This window comes from Cebus imitator, unplaced genomic scaffold (assembly GCF_001604975.1).
Source record: "Cebus imitator isolate Cc_AM_T3 unplaced genomic scaffold, Cebus_imitator-1.0 Scaffold351, whole genome shotgun sequence".
NCBI classification, from domain to species: Eukaryota; Metazoa; Chordata; class Mammalia; order Primates; family Cebidae; genus Cebus; species Cebus imitator.
The window spans coordinates 1,756,429-1,775,831 of NW_016107666.1; positions in this window are offsets into that span (position 1 = coordinate 1,756,429).

Consider the following 19,403-nt stretch of genomic DNA (forward strand, 5'->3'; position numbering starts at 1 on the left):
AAAAAAAAAAAAAAAAAAAAAAATTATCAGAGTGTGGTGGCACGTGCCTGTAGTCCCAGCTACTTGTGAGGCTGAGGCAGGAGAATCACTTAGTGAGAGTCCATCTCTAAAATAAAAGAGAGGAAGAGAGAGAGAGAGAGAGTCCTGAAAGCACATGTGGAATGACACCCACTCCTGGCCACCGTCTCACTGCAGTTATCCGGGAGGCTCCAACTCAGACCAGCAAAAATAAATAATGTTCATCTAAGCCCCAATTAACCCACAAAACCCTGAGATAACCAAATGGTCATTTTAAACTCAAACTTTTGGAGTGGTTTGTTTTGTAGTGATAGATAACCGAAACAAATAGAGAAAAGGTATCTGTCATATTGTATTAAATACTTATGGATTAACTCACCAATAAGTATTGACACTAATCAATAAGTATTAACTAACTAGCACTGCCTTTATCATTCCTTACCCTCTTTAACTTTCTCTGTTGTGTTGTTGCTTACCCAATGCTACTAGAGTCGGGGAAAGTATACCACACCAGCATGATGTGCATTCCCTGCTTATTTCCCACTCTGGCTCTACCAAAACATGGGGGAGGAGGTCAAGCTGTTTGATAGCAGAGAACAGGCTTCCTACCACCACCACGCGGATCTCCTCCCTCTCCCCAGCAGGAGCTAATTTCTGGGCTGTAGCTCTTCAGTCTCCTGCCCAGCCATGTGCACCTGTTAGCACACATGGTGGAGGCTCCTGCTAGGGAAGTTGCCAGCAGACACTGCCTGGCTGGGCGCACTGGCTGATATGCTTGCTCTGCACTCCTTGCTGGCGCTGCCTACTGTGGACACACACACATCTCCCCGCCAGATTCAGGGACCTGGCCAGTGACGCAGCTGTCCTCTGAGCCCAGGCTGAGCCTCCTTGTTCCAGACAACTGCTGAGAAAACAGCTTCAGTTGTATGAACCCACCTGCTTCCACCCTGAGGGCTGCAAGGCAAACATGGGGTGAAACCCAAGACTTTCAAGACCCTTATTTTTACATCTTCTGGGCAAGGGGTGAGAGACATGGATGTTGATGAAATTCAGGGTCAGTCCATGCCTCATTCCCAAATATCAGGTGGGAGGAGTCACCACAGGGGCACCCTGGTGAGGGTTGGTCTCCCAGCACTGGGTCTGCCCTTCCTTGTCTCTACCTCTTGCTGCCTCCCGAGAGCAGTCCTGCAAATACCTTCTCCTGGGGTGCCAGGAATCTTCCAAGAGGATTTTTTTTTACCATCGGAGCCTTTTCCAGCTTCAGCTGAACACAGGCTTGTTTTCCACTTCTAAGCTGCATATTAACATCAGGGGAGAGATGTTAAAAAATAACCACTCCTGATCTTGGGCTTTCTTTTGTTATACAGGACATTATTGAAAAAATTTACAGAATCTCAATAAGCTTTATAGATTACATAATAGTATTGTTAACTTCCTGATTTTCAATGATTTTTCTGTGGTTATATATAAGAATTCTTCATATTTGGGAAATATTTAGGGGTAAAACAGCATCATATCTTCAACAAACTCTCAAAGAGGTCCAGAGTAATTATCTATAGAGAGGGAAAGGGGGGAGCGGAGAGAGAGAGGGAGAAAGGGAGGGGGAGAAAGAGGAGAGAGAGAGAGAGAGAGAGAGAGAGAGAGAGAGATTGATTTGGCCGAAGGATGTCTGAGAATTCTTTTTTCTAATGCAACGTTTCTACAGGTCTGAAATTGTATCAAAGAAAAAAAGATTTTTTTTTTTTTTTTAAAACAACATGACTCATGCCTGGGTCCCACCAAAACTATTCAACCAAATTCTGGAAGTAGGGCCTGGGCATCAGTATTTATAGTTTCCAGTCAATTCTGTTGTGCAGCCGAAATGGAGACACAGTATACCAGATCTGCCATGGAAGGACCCTGTGAGGGAATGTAGAGAAGAGCAAGGCCAGGAGATGAAAGTGACAGCCAGCTTGTTCAAGCTCAAATTGTTCAAGTTCAGGTAGATGTAAGACGGTTGTCAAGGCTCATTTTCTACTAGCATCTCCTGTATTTGACCCAGAGATATAGACGACAAATGACAATTACTTGACAAATAATGTTATCTTTAAAACAACCATAAGCACTAATATTGGCAGTGATGCCCTGTTGTTATGGTGAGCAAGGAAATCTATTACCTTCACTCCCACTCCACCAAGCACAACTCATTAAATTATCAGCTCAATTCATCTTTCACCTATTGGGATTTCACTCCCCTGAATAAGAGTTAACCATGTCTTACAGAAATTAAATGTCTTAAAGTTTTAATGGTATGGGCCACTTTTAGGAATTTTTTCCTGTAGTCTGTGTTTTCAAACTATATATTTTACATATGCAGTATATTTTTGAACATGAATTGAAAGGAAGATATCTTAAAGCAGAAATTACATAAATATCTTCGAGTTGCTGCAAGATTCAGAAGTTGGCAATGAATTTATCTGAGACCAGAATGTACATCTCCTTCACAGGAAGGTTTGGATTTTTATCATACATAATTTCTATGGCCAACATTTACTCCAGTGAGAACTTCTAACTGTTTACACTAATGTTTCCATACATCATTAACAGGGGAGCTGTTACACTCCTGAATTGGGATGCAGTGGCTACAAGTAACAGAAACCCAAAGCAAGTGGGCCTGAGAAACAAACTCTCCCTCCACATTAAGTCCTGATCTGGGGCCAGCTCTGGAATCAGATAGTTCCATGGTCAGCAGTTGCATCTAGACTTGGCTCTTTCAATGCTCCCATGGTGCCTTCCTTAGTGAAATAACTTTGTGCAGAAGCTGGCTCACCTTATGGTCCCAAGATAGCCACTGAATCTCCAGGACTCACGATGAGGCCCAAAAAGTGAAGAGAAGGGAGAGAACATCTCTTCATTGCTTATTTAAGAACAGTAGGCTGTTCTCAAAATCCACCCAGCAGGATTCCCTTTGTCTCATATCGGCTGCAATTGGGTCACATTCCCATTTCTTTTTTTTTTTTGAACAGGTCTCGCCCTGTCGCTGAGGCTGGAGTGCAATGGTGCGATCTTAGCTCACTGAAACCTCTGCCTCCCGGGTTCAAACAATGGCCCTGTCTCAGCCTCCCGAGTAGCTGGGATTATAGGCACCCTCCACCACACCCAGCTAATTTTTGCATTTTTAGTAGAGACGGGGTTTTACCATGTTGGCCAGGCTGGTCTCAAACTCCTGAACTCATGATCTGCCCGCCTGGGCCTCCCAAAGTGCTGGGATTACAGGCATGAGCCACTGCGCCTGGCCCACGTTCCCATTTCTAAATCTGAACATTGTCAAGCGGAATGAGAATGCAACGTTTGGTGTTGGCTACTTAGGATCCACATCTTGGAGTTGAAAATTGGGTTTGCATCCATAAAGTCTTACTCCTCAAAGTGTGCTCCATAGAGGTGCAGAACTGGCTCTACTGGGGAGTCGGTTATAATGCAGATTATTAGGCCCCTCCCCAGATCTACTGAGTCAGAATTTGCATTTTAGCTAGCTTCTCAGGCGACTCTTATGCACTTTGAAGTTTAAGAAGGCCTGTCCTAAAAACAGGACTGAATGGTGGGAAGTGGATGCCCAAACAAAACATAAACAGGTAAGTTTGGTAGAAGGAAAACTGGCCGAGGGAAAACAGTTACTGGTCAGTTTTGCACCACACCTGCCATGCCTTTCCTTTATTAAAGCAGTGCTTCTAATTGAGTTTGAATGTCTAAGGTGATGGACTTAATGAAATCTTGTCTTTTGGGTCAAAAGGCATCGTTGATTTTTCCTTAATATGTAGCCTTTAGTGTTTTCAAGAAATGTATTTTTAAAAATATATTTCACCCCTCCTGTCCAGTACTTTAAAAATAACTTGGGGAAAGGAGGACGGAGGCAAATTCCTGGCTTTTGGTCATTAGCGTTTCTTAGCATGCCATTCCCTTTTATCTGTATTGAAGTGAGTTGTAGTTCCAATAAAATTATGGACTCTTGGGGGTGTCTGTGACCCCTGCTTCTTCAGTCACAGGCATAACGACTTATTTTGAGGCCATTAGAATTCTCAGCTCAGGGTGCATTGGCAAATGGGTTCTCTGCTCATGGGCATACTCCATTTTCCCATTAAATTCAAAGATAAAGGCATTAAGATTTTCAAGAAAGGAGCAGCAGAGCATTGAACCTTCTTAGAGGTTACTCCCTTCCTAATGGGTCTTTCCAGGAAGTTTGGGCTCAAGGACCTTCTTATTATTTCCTGTCTCCACTTTCCCAATTCTAAGGGAATTATTTATCTAGTTTTGAAAATGAAAGCAAACCTTTCCCCTTAATTTTTTCCTAAACCTTGTGTCTATACCCAGAATTCTCTCCATTCCCCTAAAGGCTTAAACCATTTATGCAGACCTAGAAAACACATAGGCTTTGTGTGTCCCTGTCTCTGCCCCTATTTCTTAACTCTTTTCCAGGCTGGCCACTGAGGAAGAGCTTTCAGGGATCTTCCTTGTGTTTTCTGTATCCTTACTTCCCCTGCTGGTTTTACCTGTTTGATAGGTAATTGGTAAAGAACACCTGGCTTTTTTTTCTGGAGTCTGTGGTTTTGACCATTTTGTTTCCAGTTGCAAAGTCACTACCCAGATCAGATTTCTTAGGACTAAAAAAGCTTGATTAAGTCTTCCAGGTGTGGAGAGGCTCTGGAAATGTGCTCAGATAGCTTTATTTTCAAGAACTAATGCATTATGTTTAAATAGGGCTGTACAGGATAGGTCAAAATAAACTGGCTCCACAGAAGAGTTAAAGAGGCACTGAAAACGATGCCATTTATTCCTAATTTTGTAATAAAATATGACTGACACCAAATTTCCCTCTCAACACACATTCTTTTAAAAACTCAATAAAATGACTTTTATTGAGAACAGATTTTGATGTTTCTTTTAGCTCCTTAAATAAATAACCAGATTTCTTTTAAACACAAATTACATGGATATAGTTAATTATATGTAAATGAAAATGTATTTAAAATATTTGATATTGCTGTGTAAGTAATTAGTCAGAAGCAATGTGAAAACCATATTGACTGAAAGTATTTTTATTTTAAAATTGTCTGCCTTGCAGAAGGAAACTGGCATAGACTACTGAAGAAATATTTCTCTCCTAAACACTTTATTGGACTGCCTGTGTACATAGAGAAAGCAGTCTCCCTATGTGAATAGATGGGTGTTAAGGTAAATGGAGGGAACTTTAGAATTGCTTACAATCATTTGTTTATAGCCATGGTTCATAGATAAAGGAAAAAAATTTCTGGCAAAATGAAAACAAGTTTAGTTGCCTTTCTCACCAGTGTTATCTCATTAAAATCAGGTTCTCAAAGCCTGACTCTTCCAAATAAGAGCAAATTACTTTGCATTCACACCATTATCTGTTTATCGAAATTCAAGTGGGGAGCATATAACAGTGAGAAGAAAAAGATCATATAATTTTTAGGTCACAGGAATAAGGGTACAGAGAGAAGGCTGTATACTTATAAAGGCTATTACATTATGCCACTCCAGAGGGCACCATTTACACTGCATTCAACATCTGGCCACACAGTGACCCCAGCATTCACTTTCCCATTGTTTCTTAATGTTTTTTGTTATTTCCAAATTTGGAACAGAGGTTAGAAACATGGTGACTGCTTAGTTTTGGATCTTCCCACTTCTCCTCCTGGAAACCAAATAGAGCAACAAGGAGAACAAAAATAAAGCGATGAAATACATTTTTGGTGAAAGTAGGAGACGGAGAAAAATCCACAAACTCCAAATTATGTGTAAGTGTGGCCAAAAGAAACTGAGAGCAGCAAGTCCTGTGCAGGAAGCTGTCACAGTGTACTGTGGAGGAGCAGGGAATAGAGAGGAGGCCTTTTAGTATCAAATGTCAGGAATCAACAAATATCCCACTGTAAGGAAGATCTATTTTAACAAATTAAATATAACAGGCCATAGTTGCTGGAGAAGGTAGAGAAACGCATGAAAATTCTGAGTAGAACCCAGAGAAGACAAATCTCAAAAAGCGCCAGCTAAAGAAAAAAGAAGAAGAAGAAAGTAGCAGCCACCGAAGGACTCTAAAGAATTCAGGAATTGTGATAGAAGCATTCCAAAGTTCAGACCATTTCTTAGAGCCAAAGGAAGGCCAGCTATACAGCTATATTAGCAAGAAACAATCCATCAGGTAGCAACAAAGGAAGAAGAAGAAGCAGAAGCAGAAAAACCCTGGAAACTCATCTATTCCCACCGCCCAACTTGTAGTCCACAGATAGAGGAATGTCTGCAAATAGCTAGTCCAGGACAATGCAAGTCATTCAAATTTGGTAACAGGAATAAAATTAAACCGATTTTCAGTTATAGCTTTGACAAGTGAAGAGCTCAAGAATCATCACACCATCCTTACAACAAGCAAAGTCTGAACAAACCAAAAATCAATAACTTGTCTTAGATATATTAGAGAACTGAGGTTGCAAGGCAAGTCACCACCCTGAAATCTGGAGAGACCAGTGAATCTACGTTTCTGGAGACTGAGCATGGACTAGCTTGAGAACGAGAATATCTTGGGGGCACTGCCTTTTGGTAGGTTTTGCCTCCAGGATTCCTACCAATATCTCACAGTGAAGATCCAAGAAGCCCCTCATGACTCTAGGAAGAGAAAGCAGAAACAGTAATTATTGTAAAATATACCCAAAGTAGCCTCCATAACAAAGGCCTATGCTCCAGGGGAAAAGATGCTATAAGAGCTTTATCACACCCAGTGGAAGGGCGTTCTCTGACTTCATTCTCCTCTAGTCTATCTCATCTAAAGGGTGGAGGTTAGAGAATATAAACTGAAAAACATTTGAAAAGGTCATGGTCCAGGAACACAGGCTCACAAAAGGAATGAAAATTAATCATAAAATTATAGAATGCTTTCCCTGTCTCTACAAAAAGTGTACCTTGCCACTACAAAAACAGGACTCTAGTAGAATGGTGAATTAAAACTAAAAGAGCTGCAAGATGTCTTCAGAGGAGGAGTTCTTAGGAAAGTTCAAAAACAGTAAGGAGACAAAAACAGTAACACCAGAGGAATTTGAAGCTTTTGGTAACTACCACTACAAAAAACAAAATGAAATATAGCCCAGCTCTTAGCCAACTTAACATAAAACTTTACACTAAAAGTTGATATACTATTAATCAATTTATTATGTCTAGCTTTCAACAAAAAATTAATAGGCATGCTGAAAGGCAGAGAAAACAGTCTGAAGAGGCACAGTAAGCATCAGAACCAGACTCAGATATGACATGGACTATGGAATTAACAGATGGAGAATTTAAAATAAACATGATTAATATTATAAGGGCTCTAATGGAAAAAGTAGACGACATACAAGAACAGATGAATAATAGTAAAGGAATCATGGAGACTCTAAAAAGAGTCAAACAGAAATTCTAGAAATCAAAAGCACTATAAAAAAATAAAGACTGCTGAACATTTTTGATGGGTTCATCAGTAGATTAGACATGGCAAAAGAAACAATCAGTGAGCTTGAAACTAGGTCAATAGAAACTTCCCAAACTAAAATACAATGAGAAAAAGAATGAGAAAAAAATACAACAGAACATCCAACAACTGAGCAACAGTTTTACAGGATGTATTGTAAATGCAGTTGGAATACTAGAAAAAGAGAAATGAGCAAAGAACAAACAAACAGACAAAAAACGTTGAAATAGATGAAATAGATGAAAATTTTTGAAAATTAATGGAAATCACTAAACCACAGATACAGAAAATGCAGAGAATGCCAGTCATGATAAACATCACAGTGTCTACCCCCCCCACATATATATATATATATATATTCAAACCACAGAAAACCAAAGACAAAGAAAAAATATTGAAAGAAGCCAAGGAAATAAAACATCTCACCTACTTAGGGAAAAGATAAGAATTATAGAAGTCATGGAATCAAGAAGAGGATTAAAATTTTAATGTGCTAAAAGAAAACACCCCACCAACATAGAATTCTACATCCAGAAAATTATTCTTTAAGAAGAGAAGAATAAAGACTTTGTCAGACAAATAAAAACTGAGGGAATTTATTGCCAGCAGATGTGCTCTGAAAGAGATGTTAGAAAAAATACTTAGAGAGAAGGAAAATTAGATAGTTTTGACACTTAGATGTCCACATGAAAAGAAAATTCATCATAAAAATATACAGGTAAATTGTAATCTATTGTTTTCCTTATTCTTAATTAATCTAATAGATAAATGTTTGCTCAAAGTAGTAATAGCAATGATATATTGAGTGGTTTTAGCATAAGGTTACGTGAAATGAATGATAACCATTTTATAAAAGATAGGAGGAAGAAATTGGGAACAGTTTGTTGTAAGATACTTGTCCTACCCATGGAGTGGTATGGAGTTATCTGAATGTAGGCTTACATTAATTGGAAATATATACTGCAGTATCTAGGGCAATCATTGCCAAAATTTTTAAAGAAGTATAGTCAGTATGCCAAGAGAGAATATAACATTAAATAATTTAAAATGTGCAATTCAAACCAGATAAGGCAGAAGAAGATGAGGGAGAGGAAACAAAGAACAAATGCAAAAAAAATTTCAAACATGGTTGCTAATAATCAAATTATATCAATAATAATTTTAAATGTGAATGGTCTAAATGTATTAATTAAAATGGGTTATAAGGGGGGATTAAAAAATATTCAACTATATTTTGTTTACAGGAAACTCATTTTAAATATAGAAACTCATAAGATTAAAAGTAAAGGAATAGAAAAAGCTATGCCGCGCTACACTAATAAAAAGAAAGCTGGACTAGCTATACTAATTTTAGGCAAAGCAGACTGCAGAACAAAAGAAATAATAATCAGGGATAAATAGAAGTGTTACACAATGACAAAAGGGTCAATTCTCTAAAATGACATGACAATCAACAGTTTAAGGAAGAAAATAATATTATATTAACCTAATGCAGAGAAAGTGTTGACAAAATCCAGCACACATTCATGTTAAAAATTCTCATCAAGACTAAGGACACGGAAGTTTACTTAACTTTATAAGGAACATTTACCAAAAATTTACAGCTAATATCATAATTAAACATGAGAAAGTGGTTTCCCTTTTTAACTGGGAAACAGCAAGGGTGTCCTCTTTCACAACTTCTGTCCAACACTATACTGAAAATTCTAGCTAGTACAATAAGAAAAAAGGAAATAAAGAGAGACAGATTGAGAAAGAAACAAATCTGTCTTTACACATGACATGATTGTTCATAGAAAATTCACCTCTCAAAAAAAAAATCAATAAAAAACTCCTGGAACTAATAAGTGAGCATACCAAGGTAACAGGATATAAGGTTAAAATCACTAATAATGGTAGTATCCCTTTTATTATTTTTATGTGTATGTTTGATTCTTCTCTTTTTTCTTCCTCATTAGTCTAGCTAGCAGTCTATTTTGTTACCTTTTTCAAAAAGCTAGCTCCTGGATTCATTAATTTTTTTCGTATCTCTATCTCTTTCAGTTCTGCTCTGATCTTGTTATTTCTTGTCTTCTGCTAGCTTTTGAATTTGTTTGCTCTTGCTTCTATAGTTATTTTAATTATGATGTTAGGGTGTCGATTTCAGATTTTTCCAGCTCACTGATGTGGGTATGTAGTACTATATATTTCCCTCTTAACGTTGCTTTAGCTGTGTCCCAGAGATTCTGATACATTGTCTCTTTGTTCTCATTGGATTCAAAGAACTTATTTATTTCTGCCTTAATTTTGTTATTTACCCAGGAGTCATTCAGGAGCTGGTCCTTCAATTTCCATGTAGTTGTGCAGTTTGAGTGAGTTTCTTAATCCTGAGTTCTAATTTGATTGCACTGTGATCTGAAATACAAAGTACCATCAGATAACACCATAAACACTTCTACACAAATAAACTAGAAAATCTAGAAGAAATGGATAAATTCCTGTACACATATACCACCCCAAGGCTAAACCAGGAAGAAGTCGAATTTCTAAATAGACTAATAACAAGTTCTGAAATTGAGGCAGTAGTTAATAGCTTACCAAATAAAAATAGCCCAGGACTAGACAGAATCACAGCTGAATTCTACCAGCACTACAAAGCAGAGCTAGTACCATTTCTTCTGATTCTATTCCAAACAAAAGAAAAAGTGAGAATCCTCCCTAACTCCTTGGATGAGGCCAGCGTCATCGTAATACCAAAACACGATAGAGGCACAACAAAAAAAGAAAATTTCAGGCCAATATCCCTGATGAACATCAATGCAAAAATCCTCAATGAAATACTGACAAACCTAATCCAGCAGCACATTAAAAAGCTTATCCACCACAATTAAGTTAGTTTCATCCATGGGATGCAAGGCTGGTTCAACATATGCAAATCAATAACTGTAATTAATCACATAAACAGAACCAATGACAAAAACCACACAATTATCTCAATAGATGCAGAAAAGACCTTCAATAAAATTAAACACCCCATTCATGCTAAAACCACTCAATAAACTAGGTATTAATGGAAAATACCTCAAAATAATAAGAGCTATTTATGACAAACCCACAGCCAATATTATATTGAATGGGCAAAAGCTGGAAGCATTCCCTTTGAAAACCAGCACAAGACAAGGATGCCCTCTCTCACCATTTCTATTCAACATAGTATTAGAAGTTCTGGCCAGGGCAATCAGGTAAAAAAAACAAATAAAAAGTATTCAAATACGAAGAGAGGAAGTCAAATTACCTCTGTTTGCAAATGACATGATTGTATATTTAGAAAACCCCATTGTCTCAGCCCAAAAACTCTTTAAGCTGATAAGCAACTTCAGCAAGTCTCAGGATACAAAATCAATGTGCAAAAATCACAAGCATTCCTATACACCAATAATAGACATACAGAGAGCCAAATTATGAGTGAATTTCCATTCATAATTGCTACAAAGAGATTAAAATACCTAGGAATACAACTCACAAGGGATGTGAAGGACCTCTTCAAGGAGAAACACAAACTACTGTTCAAGGAAATAAAAGAGGCCAAAAACAAATGGAAAAGCATTCCATGCTCATGGATAGGAAGAATCAATTTTGTGAAAATGGCCATACCACCCAAAGTAATTTATAGATTCAATGCTATTCCCCTCAAGCTACCATTGACTTTCTTCACAGAATTAGAAAAAGCTACTTTAAATTTCATCTGGAACCAAAAAGAGCCCATATAGCCAAGACAATCCTAAATGAAAGGAACAAGCTGGTGGCATCAAGGCATCATGCTACCTGACTTCAAGCTACATTACAAGGCTACAGTAACCAGAACAGCATGGTACTGGTACCAAAACAGATATAGAGACCAATGGAACAGAAAATATCTCATAAATAATATCACACATCTATAACCATCTGATCTGTGACACACCTGACAAAAACAAGCAATGAGGAAAGGATTCCCTATTTAATAAATGGCGCTGGGAAAACTGGTTAGCCACATGCAGAAAACAGAAACTGGACCTCCTCCGTATACCTTATTCAAATATTAACTCAATATGGAGTAAGGACTTAAATGTAAAACCCAAAACCATAAAAATCCTGGAAGAAAATCTAGGCAATATCATTCAGGACATAGGCATGGGCAAAAGACTTCATTACTAAAACACTAAAAGCAATGGCAACAAAAGCCAAAGTTGACAAATGGGATCTAAGTAAACTAAAGGACTTCTGCACAGCAAAAGAAACTATCATCAGAATGAACAGGCAACCTACAGAATGGGAGAAAAATTTTGCAATCTACCCATGTGACAAAGGTCTAATATCCAGAATCTACAAGGAACTTAAACAAATGTACAAGAAAAAAGCAAACAACCCCATCAAAATATGGACAAAGGATATGAACATACAATTCTCAAAAGAAGACATTTATGTGGCCAACAAACATGATAAAATGATCGTTATCACTGGTTATTAGAGAAATGCAAATCAAAACCACAGTGAGATACCATCTCATGCCAGTCAGCATGATGATTATTAAAAAGTCTGGAAACAATAGATGCTGGCAAGAATGTGGAGAAATAGGAAAGCTTTTACACTCTTGGTGGGAGTGTAAATTAGTTCAACAATTGTGGAAGATAGTGTGGCAATTCCTCAAGGATCTGGAACCAGAAATGCCATTTGACCCAGCAATCCCATTAATGGGTATATACCCAAAGAATTATAAATCGTTCTATTATAAAGACATATGCACATGTATGTGTATGGCAGCACTTTTTACAATAGCAAAGACTTGGAATCAACTCAATGCCCATGAATGATAGACTGGATGAAGAAAATGTCGCACATATACACCATGCAATACTATGCAGCCATAAAAAAGGATGAGTTCATGTCCTTTGCAGGGACATGGATGAAGCTAGAAGCCATAATTCTCAGCAAACTAACACAGGAACAGAAAACCAAACACCTCATGTTCTCACTCATAAGTGGGAGTTGAACAATGAGAGCACATGGACACAGGGAGGGGAACATCACACACTGGGTCCTGTTGGGGGTTGGGAGGCAAGGGGAGGGAGAGCATTAGGACAAATACCTAATGCACGCAAGGCTTAAAACCTTGATGACAGGTACAACAAACCACCATGACACATGTATACCCATTTAACAAAACTGCATGTTCTACATATGGATCCCAGAACTTAAAGTAAAATTTAAAAAGTTACTAGCAATATTAAAAAGTGCATTAATGTATCAAAAATGATAATATTGAAATCAATTGCTTTCCTATATACTAGCAATGGATAATTGGAATTTGATACATATTTTTGAAAATACTATTTAAAATAGTGCCCCCTAAATTAAACAATTAGATGGAAATCTAACAAAATATGCACAGAATTTATATGCTAAATAGGTACAGTGGTTCATGCTGGTAATCTCAGGACTTTGAGAGGCTGATGTAGGCCAATCACTTGAGCCCAGGAGTTCTAGACTAGCATGGGCAACATGCAAATCCTGTCTTTACAAAAATTAGCCCAGCATGGTGGTACATGTCTGTAGTCCCAGCTACTCAAGAGTCTGAGGTGGGAGGATGGCTTGAGCCTGGGAGGTAGAGGTTACAGTGAGCCAAGATCACACCACTGAAATCCAGCCTTGGTGACAGTGTTACCCTGTTGTAAGTAAGTAAATAAATAAATGGAGAAATAATTTATGATCATAAATGGAAGATTCAACATTGTGAAAATGTTAATTATTCTCAAATGGTTCTATATAGTCAATGCAATCTCAATAAAAATCCCAGCAAAATATTATGTAGCTATTGACAAACTGAATATAAAGTTTACATAGAAATGCAAAAGACCTAAATAGTCAAGATAATGCAGACACCTCACCAAAGAAGATCTACAGATAGCAAATAAGCATATGAAAATATGTTCAATGTCATTTATCATCAGGGAATTGCAAATTCGAACAACTGCATAACTATGCAAAAGCTAAAAAAATTTTAAACCTGACAATACCAATTGGTGGTGAAGACATGGAGCAGTTGGAATTCTCATCTATTCCTGTTGGGAAAAGAAAATCATACAGCTACTTTGGAAAAAAGTTTGGCAGTTTCTTACAAGCTAAACATAGTTACCATATGATCCAGCAATCATGTTGACTTGAAAACATATGTCCACACAAAATCTGCACATGAATGTTTGTAGTAGCTTTATTCATAATCATGAAAAACTGGAAGCAACCATAACTACAATGGATTAAAGAGTAATGGTATGCTAGGTAGGAGTAGTGGCTCATACCTGTGGTCCCAGCTACTTGGGAAGCTTAGGTGGGAGGATTGCTGGAACCTGGGAATTCAAGGCTGCAGTGAACCATGATTGTGCTACTGCACTCCAGCATGAGTGATACAGTGAGACCCTGTCTCAAAAATAATAATAATTATAATAGTAATAATAATGGCACATCCTCACAATGGAATATTGTTCAGCAAAAATTAAAAATGTGTGATCAAGCCACAAACATAGCAAATCTTAAATGCAAATTGCTAAGTCAAAGGAAGCCAGCTTCAAAAGGCTACATATTATGTGTATTTCCAATCTTAAGATCTTTTGCAAAAGGCAAACTATAGGAAGAGTGAAAAGATCAATGATTGTCAGGGATTAAGGAAGAAGTTGGAGAAGGTTAAATAAGTAAAGTGTTGAGACAATTTTTAGGGAGACAAAACTATTCTTTAGGACACTATAATTGTAAATACATAACATGCATTTTCAAAATCCAAAGAACTTTAATTACCAAGATTAAGCCTTAATGTACTAAAAAATTTAAAAACTCATTTAGGATGGAATGTAGAAGGTGACAATTATCTAACTATATTAAAAATGTATACCTATATTAAAAATGTATTTAAAAATCTTACTTATGGGAATAGGGATAAAAGTTATTGACCTAAGAAACTTTGGACATAAAGGGAGTCTATAAGACTCAAGGCAAATATATATATAAAATACATAATATATAGTATGTTTATATATACAAATATATATAAATATATATACTATCTATATAAAATAATTTATATATAAATTATATATTTATATGTGAATCTATTTCCATCTATATAATATATATATTTATATATTTCAAATCTGTCTTTATATATATTTATAAAATATATTAAAACAAAAAATTATTTATACATATAAATATATTACAATATAGATATATATATATAACTGCTATACTTTAATAAGATTGTTTACCAACAATAGAGGTGATACTTATTAACAATTTTGATACTAGAGTATGCCATTATACAGAACAATTAAGTAAATGGAATAGTGGGTGGTTGGCCCAGGTTTCTCAATATTGGAGTGTGAGATTATGCATAAGAAAGAAAGGGTAATCCATGTGGTAATGTATAGCGTTGGAAACACTGATATGAAATGATATTCAGTCGAATATAGATACAATGGTTACATATAGAAATATTTATAGATATGTGTATATATCCAAATTAGTATACACACATATATTTTTTGTTCTGTCATCTAAGAAGACCTAGAAGTAACAACACTGCAACACTGTAGTAATAAGCACACATAGTGCCCAGAGCTTAATTTCTAATATGTTTCTCCAATGAAAGGAACCAGGGCTTCTTGAAAAAATGGAAGCTTCTAGGACTGAGGCAGGAAATATACAAGATAACCCTGGAGCAGCTTAATTTCAGAAAGTACAAATAAATAAACAACCTCCAATGATAGAGATAGGTCAAAGGGACACAAGAGCCAACTGAAAGAGCTACCAATGGCCAAAGGTTGAACAATTTCAGCAACAAAATAAATAAAGTACTATTAGATTATAACCCAATAAATTAAATAAATAACTATGAGTCCATATTGGTATAAATGATTAAATAAATAAATAAGAAGAGATAATGCTTACATGCAGAAAAATTCTAAATAATTTATATATATACTCTGTCCTGAAAGAAGTAGCCACAACTCCTTACTCCTTAAAGATAACCTAGTAACTTTCTTCCAAAAAGCACAGTAGGGAAAAGGAGGGAAAAGTATAACTTTGCAGTTGAGAAACCTGACAAACAATACCTCAGTCAGGATATCAAGGTCAACATCAGCAGTGATAAGCCATACTGATATCATGTTTTCTTTCTTCTTCTTTTTTTTTTTTTTGAGATGAAGTCTCACTCTGTAGCCGAGATCATGCATGATCTCGGCTCACCTCCACCTCCACTTCCACCTCCACCTCCCAGGTTCAAGTGATTCTCCTGACTCAGCCTCCTGAATAGCTGGGATTACAGGTGCGTGCCCCTGCACCTGGCTTTTTTTTTTTTTTTTTTTTTTTTTTTTTTTTTTTTTCCAAGAAACTTGTGTTTTTTTTTTTTTTTTTTTTAAAGAGATGAGGTTTCACCATGTTGGCCAGGCTGGTCTTGAACTCCCATCTCAGGTAATCCTCCCACCTTGGCCTCCCAAAGTGTTAGGATTACAGACATAAGCCACTACATCCAGCCAAAAAATTACAATTCAATAAAACTTACCATGCAATTCAACAAATTTACAAAATAAAATTCTATAAATGTATATATTGAAAAAGAACATTATAATGCAGAATAAAATTAATCCAGAACAGTCAATGCTAAGATATATACTGTTAAAATTATGAAAATTTAATACAAAAGAATAATTCTTTGGGCAACAAGATGAGATCAATTCATTTATAAAGGAAAGAGAGCTAAGCTGGCATCAGACCTTTCTATTACAACATTTAATACCAGAGCATGTGGATCAATTACAAGATACCCATGAAAAGAATACGCAAGCCACGCATTTTGCAGCCTGCCAGACTGTCCTTCAAGAGTAAAGACGAGAGCAAAGAGTCTGGGGTATGAAAATTAGAGTGGATGGGGAAGGCCAGGGGAGAGGAAGATGAGAGTAGAGGGGGTGAGACCAAGCTTTTATCATCATCATTATTATTATTATTATTATTATTATTATACTGGCAAAGGACTAACTCTGAAATGTCATCAGAACTTCTAGACCATAGTCTTGCAAATGAGACCTTACAGGGAGAAGTGATAAAAAGTTTCAGATAGCTCTAACTTCTGCCATCTTGAGTAGTAAAATATAATTTACTGCTCTGGGCCCTGCCAAGGATTACTCAAGAAGCATGCAGTCATGTTGACTTAGGGTTCCTGCAAAAAATGAATTGACAGCAGTATGTTTTCTGGATTTAAAAGAGGACATAAACAGACTTTGATAACTGATATTTTATTAGTTTATGATCTACTTACATAAGAGCAAAATTTGTAACATTAAAAACTAAGGCATAATAATAACTGGCTTTTCTAATAATAAAACCAAACTATGAATCTTATTCTTTCAAAAACCTTACTATTCTTTCAATAACCAATGATACCAAAAGTGCTCATGACAGTATTTTCGCAAGAAAAAATTCAGTTTTAAATGCCATTGATTATGTTAATTTCATTTGTAGGTTCAAATCTTCTGATTCATCTTATCAAAAATTGTATTTTCTCTTGCATACTGATTTAACATTGAAATAATCCTTAAAAAGAGAGTGTATCATCTTTGTCTAAGTTAACATTCAGTAATTTTCTTGGCCATGTACCCTAATCTAATCTGGGAACTTGTCAGGTAAGAATTATCTAAAAGCAGCAGTTTATTTAGCTATTAATGTGTAAGAAGAGGGCCATTGGGGCTTCCTTTGTTTGTAATTTTTTTCTTTTTGCTCTGCATATCAATTTATATGCATTACTTTTACTGGTTGTACCTGGCAGTAAAAGATGAAATATATGCACACCCTTCATTCTTGATGCTGTTAACAAAAAGCTCCATGACGTCATTTTCCTACTAGTTTATAACTCTTGGGAGAGAGTAGGAATCATGATGGACTCTTTTGAGAATCTGATACAAGTTATAGGCCCTCTTTCAGGAAAAATTTCCTTTTGGTATGTTTTTTGCATATAATTGCAGGAGAGGTGAGGACCCCGAAGCTCATATGTGAAGCCCCTCAGAACATGGTCTCCAAGTATTCTTTTTTTTTTTAAAGCATTTTTAATCTAACTCTTCACTAAAAGACACCGAGAAATTAAGTTTTTAATAATGGATTTTTAGCTCATCTCAGTCACACATTCTAGTAAGCCATATTCTTGAAAAATACTTAAAGTAAACCTAAATTACATGACATCTGATATCTGTTCTCCTCTTACCATTTTATGGTAAAGATCCTCTTTGGAAATTCCCCTCTTAATTTGTAAACTTATATTAGCCTGCAACTGCACTACTTTTGAGCCTTAATTTCTATAAGAATTCTTTGTATCTTTGTTTTTTCTAAATGGTATAATACATGTTAATTAGTAAATAATAATTATAATTATTTTCAGGCACTAATAATTTCAGTAATGCATATTTTCTAAATTTTACAAATAAAACATTCTATGTTATCTTTAAATTTGGACATGATAATCCCACTGTGGCTACCCCTTTCTGTTCAAACAGGATTTGTAACTTGGTCAAATTCACATTAAACTAAATGTGGATGGAAAATTGCATAGTTTTATAAAAAGTACTTAAGATCAGGGTTGATTCGTACCAGAACTATTAAAAAAAAATCATTCTAATGTGCAAACCACACAGATGACATGACTGTATTTGTTGCAATGCCTAAGTGAAACAATAAAATATTATTAACTTATTTTTTAACCTTAGAAACTGGTCTTATCTATGTTATTCAAAAAAAGCAAATAAATTATCTATCTATGGCAGGAGATAGTAGAAAAAGGGAATTGCATTATATCAGATATTTTTATTCTAGGAAATAAATTTTGGAAAATTTTGGAAAAAAGTCAGATATTTTTATTTTAGGAAAGGAATTTTGGAAAACATATTAAAATACCATGTTGATATTAGAGGTTATTTTGTATATATACAGATACATAACTTAATATGACATGTCATAACAGATCATAATGCATATATTAATATGCATTAATTTATAGGCATATAAAGATCATAACGGCTTTATTTTTAATGAGTGAATGTAGAATATGTTGAAGGAATAATGAAGAATGCTTTCCTAGTCAATGAGTTACATAGGAAGGAGAAAAATTTTGTATTTTTCGGCACCTGTGACTTTAAGTGTGAGATGAATCCATATTACAGCTGAAATTCAATTTAGAGCAGAAGTCCTGGCAAAGACTGAAGTCCTTGCATGTACCAATCACCTCAGTAAATTACCTCAATCCTAATTACTGCAGTAAAAGGGCACCTTCTACTACTTCATGACATTAAAATGGAAAAGCTTTGTGTAAATCATGTGAAAAGTTAACTAAGCACAGACAACAGGTGGTTTTATCAGCTCCATCTTGGGGCAAACACTGGAGAAAAGATTGCAAGAAATTTGTGCAATAGACAAAGGATGTGATTATAAAGGGTAGAGTTGAGTTTTTACATGTAAGTGGTCAAACTGGACCTGGATGTATGAGCTCTAGATATTGCTCAGACTTTTTTTTCTCCAACATCTTCTGTTGTTGCCAGTGCAACTAAATCATACAGTTTCAAACATATGTTTGTCTCACCTAGTTTGTCTCATATTATTACTGCAAATAAGGGATGTTGGATTGAGAAGCTCAAGGTCTTATTCTTGGGTTTTTTTCAAAAATTGGTTAAGGATTATGCTAGCCTATGTCTCACTATCTCTCCCTGCCTCCTCATCATCTCCCCAGAGAGTTGAGCCCAAGGGAGTGTGGGTGAAGGCCAGAGGATTAACTGTCTATATTTACTTTGTGTATTAGTCTGTTTTCATGCTGCCGATAAAGACATACCCAAGACTGGGCAAT